The sequence below is a fragment of the Corvus cornix genome, chromosome 12, assembly GCF_000738735.6.
Source record: "Corvus cornix cornix isolate S_Up_H32 chromosome 12, ASM73873v5, whole genome shotgun sequence".
In the NCBI taxonomy this organism is placed as follows: Eukaryota; Metazoa; Chordata; class Aves; order Passeriformes; family Corvidae; genus Corvus; species Corvus cornix.
The window spans coordinates 21023980-21028899 of NC_046342.1; the positions used below are offsets into that span (position 1 = coordinate 21023980).

General features: G+C 49.6%; 1 long non-coding RNA gene across 1 annotated transcript; it reads right to left on the reverse strand.

The window, feature by feature from the left end:
• Nucleotides 1-276: 276 nt before the first annotated feature.
• Nucleotides 277-4673, reverse strand: LOC120410701. The gene is made up of 4 exons (XR_005603015.1): nucleotides 4138-4673; nucleotides 2770-2855; nucleotides 1427-2166; nucleotides 277-1056 (listed from the first exon to the last, which is right to left on the reverse strand). It is a non-coding gene; the product is annotated as an uncharacterized LOC120410701 (long non-coding RNA).
• Nucleotides 4674-4920: the final 247 nt, after the last annotated feature.

Here is a 4920-nt window from a genome sequence, read left to right on the forward strand (position 1 = left end):
CGAGGACGACGAGGACGACGAGGAGGAGGATGACGGCGATAAGGATGACGAGGAGGAGGAGGAGGAGGACGAGGAGGCGGAGGACGAGGACCAGGAGGATGAGGAGAACGCGGACAAGGAGAACGAGGATGAGGAGGACGAAGAGGCCAAGGAGGCCGAGGTGGAGGAGGAGGAGGAGGAGGATGAGGACGAGGACGAGGAGGAGGTGGATTAAGATAAGGAGGAGGACAACGAGAAGGACAAGGAGGAACAGGATGAGGAGGAGGATGAGGAGGAGGTGGAAGACGAGGTTGTGGAGGACGACGAGCAGGAGGGGTAAGGGTAGAGATCTTCCTCATCCTGCTCCTCCAATGATGACATCAGGGAATTCCCTGCAGCTGCAAACATCTGCCTTTGCTGCTCGAGGATCTTCTCTAGCACCATGCCAAAGGCCTTCTCCTATGGCAGTGCTGCAGCATCCTGTGAGTCACAGTCTGGAACTGGCGCCTCCAGGAATGTTGCTGCTGGGAAACATCCGTCAGCCATTCCCTGACTGCAATGAGCTGGCCTCCTATTCCTCTGCAAGGCTCTTCCTGGCCAGGTGCATCCTCAGATATGAGCCAGTTCTGCTGAGAGCCGTGGCTCTGAGGGAGCAGCGAGTCCTGTCCAAAGGGCTTCCTCCATCTCCAGTCCTGCAGCTCTCACGGAGGCACTGGGAGCCATGGACACTCTTGCCACAAGTAGCCCAAGCGTGGAGATCTTCCTCATCCTGCTCCTCCACTGCTGACATCAGGGAATTCCCTGGAGCTGCCAACATCTGCCTTTCCTGCTGGAGGATCGTGTCTGGCAGCTCTCTCAGGGTCTTCACCTTTGGCAGCGCCGCAGCATCCTTGGACTCATGGACTGGCATCTGGCAGCTCCAGGACACTTGCTGCTCCTAGGATGCTTTTCTCTGGGAAAATCTTGGACACAGCCTTGCTCCAGTTTTTACTTCTAGGCCTTTCCTGGCCATCTACATCTTCAGCCACAAGCAGGTTCTGATGTCCGACATGGCTCTAGGAGAGCAGGGACTCCTGCCTGTGGGCAAAGAAAACAAAGACAACTTGTAACAAGAGAACCTGGAGCTTCTAGTTAGAAGAGAAAGGACTATTCAATCAAGGCAGGGCCGATGGAGGAAACTTTCTAAAATGGAACAAGCAGCAGAAGCACAGGAGTTCTGCAGAAGAAATTCCCCTCGCAGCACTTGGCTTAGCGAAAAAGCCTGATGTTGCTAGGAGAGACTTGAGTTCATGTCTAGTATTGGGTAGCAGACATCGGAACATTTAGACTATTGGCTTGCCAGGCTCACGCTGTTCAAACCTGAAAGTGAAACTATTCTAAAAGCTAGGGATGCTTGGAAGAAATATTTCTGCTCACACCATGACTGGGGACCGTGCATCATTCATACCTTGCACCTGTCCAAAGGCCTTCCTCCGTCTGCGCTCCGGCAGCTCTCATCGAGGCTCGAGCAGGGATGGAGGCTCTTGCCACAAGTAGCCCAAGCGTGGAGATCTTCCTCATCCTGCTCCTCCACTGCTGACATCAGGGAATTCCCTGGAGCTGCAAACACCTGCCTTTGCTGCTCGAGGATCTTCTCTAACACCACGCCAAAGGCCTTCTCCTATGGCAGCACTGCAGCATCCTGTGAGTCACAGTCTGGAACTGGCGCCTCCAGGAAAGTTCTGCTGGGAAACATCCGTCAGCCATTCCCTGACTGCAATGAGCTGGCCTCCTGTTCCTCTGCAAGGCTCTTCCTGGCCAGGTGCATCCTCAGCAATGAGACGGTTCTGCTGAGAGCCACGGCTCGGAGGGAGCAGCGAGTCCTGTCCAAAGGGCTTCCTCCATCTCCAGTCCTGCAGCTCTCACGGAGGCACCAGGTATGGTCAAGTCTCCTGCCAGGAGTATCCGACGTGTGGAATTCATCCTCATCCTTCTTCTCCATTGCTGATGGCTCTAAGTGCCCTGCAGATGGGAACATACGCCTTTGCTGCTGGAGCATTTTTTCCAGGACCACACCAAAAGTCTTCTCCTCTCGTACTGCCACATCATTCTTGGAACCTTGGTTGGGAACTGGCGGCTCCAGGACAATCGCTGCTCTGCCTCTGGCTTGTGGGAGTTCCTTACTGGAGGCCTCCTCTTTTCTATATCCTGCTTAAACAAGAAAGGCTTCATAACTTGACTCCTCTATGCCAGCTATGAGTACATCATCTCTTCTGGAACTCTTTTATAGTGGACACAGAGTTTGTTGAAGCTCATTCTCACAACTCTTATCGTGACTATGCCTCGTAACTCTTACAACTCTTATTAGTTCATAACCTGGATTACACATCGTCTCTGTCCAGATTAGAATTTTAAAATATACAATACAATTCTCAAGATCCTCTAGCTACAAGATGCAACCACACATCTTTGTCCTTTTTTATTTTTGCAAAAACATTGGCAATTGTTTCTCTCTTTATATTTTTCCCTTCGGAACTCATCTGTTTCCTGTTTTCACTTCCTCTGCTCAGAAGACCTTTCCTTTGGTTTATTCTTGTACTGATTCTCCAATCTTTCCAGGCTACTTTATAAAGATGTAGCTGGTGCAACATATACTTATTAGATAATTTTTGTTGTTTTGATTTATACTACAGGAAGATGATAAAACACGCATTTTACATTACCTCAGACGGCAAAAATTTTTTGCATTTTTAATGGAAAATATATTTTTAAGGTTTGGATAGCATAATTTTAAAAAAATAGTTTCATTACCTGTCCAGTAGCCATAACATAGATCTATATCCATCATCTAAAAGTAAAGCCAGCTTTTGATTTGATACACACATTGAGACTTTATCCTGTAGGAAATAAAGCAGAAAAAATATGCTATTACAGTTTTATCTTCAACTGCACATCACTTCTAACCTTGAGTGAAGGCTCTGCATTATGGAATAGAACCAATTGAGGCAGTGCAGCTCTAGGTTAACACATGATCAGAACCTTAGACTGCTAAGGAAGAGCAGGAAATAGTTTGGCTGCCACCACGAGGCAACAGCACATTCTCCTGTTGACATTCTCACGGTCAGAGTGAAACTGGAACCGAGCAATCGCATTCCTTTACAACCACCCTTATGCTGCAGAGATGGAGCCCTGAGCTCAGCAATGCCATTTGTGACAGAGCTTTCCCAGGTGGGAAGGCATCCTCCCTTCCCAGAGGTATTGCAAGTTCCCCTCTCCCCACTCCATTCCATCCGGAAATGGAATGCTGACAATCCATAAAGGTTACACACTACAACACTGGCATGGATTCTTTTCCTTAGGTAGATCTAAGGCAGTCTGGGAGTTGCTCAGCCTCTTGTGCCCTCCTCAAGGGAGCACTTGTAACTTTTCTTCCTACAATAATCCAACCAAACAACTTGGTTACTGCTCCAAGTAATTACCAGAAGCTTTGGCTGTGTTTTCCCATTAGATTCTATTTAACCCAATATTTTGCAAATATTGACACTTCTATATTTGAAATTCCCAGCATATTACAGAGATTTCATAGGTGATCTTCAAACTTGAGAGGTGATATTGACCACAGAGTAGCAATAAATAGGAACTATCAGGACAAAAGTTAATCCAATACACACCCCCAACAACCCTCCAATTTTTTTTATATTATTTTTTTTTTATTCTGGAAGAAACAAATTTAACAGCACTGCCATGCATGCAACAAAGTGACCCAGGCATGAAGATGAGCAAGCTGTTGGTCCTTCACATTCCAGTTTTCAAGGGTGATATTAGTGGGACACTGCTTGGAGCACTGCAATGATATCAAAGTAATCCATTAAACTTCCTGCTAACTGGAAATTTCTTTTAAGATGCATAGATAATACATTGCTTATTACTTACACATACAGTCAAAAGGAAAAAACAAGTTTCACCACATTCTCATAAACCTCTGGAAATAAAGTCCTGTAAACTTAACTGCCTTTCTCAATTTGAGAAATTGCTACTGCCATAACATTACCTGTACAGGACCTTGTCAATTGGATGCTTTTGCCCAGACTCCTTGCTCCATATATGTCATTTACACCACAGAAAACAAGACAGAATCCTATCCAAGCAAAAATTCAGTGGGAATGGAGAATGACTTACTCGGCAACACCTGATTCTCTCTGTGCAACATGCACTACAGCTTTCTTTCGGGCTGATCAAACACTTCTTATGGTAAAGATCATCATCCTATAATCTGGACTACGGACTGACTTCCTGGCCCGACGTGCCTCATCGCCGCCACCCTGATCCATTATCTGGACATTGACTGAGCCTGACCGTACCCTCTGCAACCACCACCTCCCTGGGCAACCTGTGCCAACGCCTGACCACCCCAACAGCAAAAAAAAAAATTTTAATATGTCATCCGAATCCCCACTGTCCCATTTGAAGGCCACTCCCTCTAGTAGCCCGTAGGCTTCTTTTCAGAAGCGATGTGAGGGGAAGGCGGCTCGCCGCTCCCCTTTGCCCACACGGCTGGCTCCCTTCCAGGCCCGATCCCACCCACGGCAAGGAAGGAACGCACCCACCCACACGCCTGGGGCCACTCCCCCACGGGGGCTCTGTCAGTCCCCCGCCGGGGGCCGGTCACTCCCTCGCCGGGGGGTCACTGCCCCCACCAGAACCAGAACCCGAACCCGAACCCGAACCCGAACCTGCGCCCGCGCCCGCGCCCGCCCTGCCGCCGCCGCTCCCGCTCTGCCGCCCCCACGGCCCCTCAGCGGCACCGGCCCCTCCGGGCCCCGCCCCCGCCCCGCGGCCCCGGCCAATCCCCGCCCAGCCCCGCCCGTCCCGCGGCTCCCCATTGGTGAAGGCGCTTCGGCCACCGGGCAGGAGGGATCACTGCAGAAACCCAAACGTTCTGGAAGAGTGGGAATTGGTGTC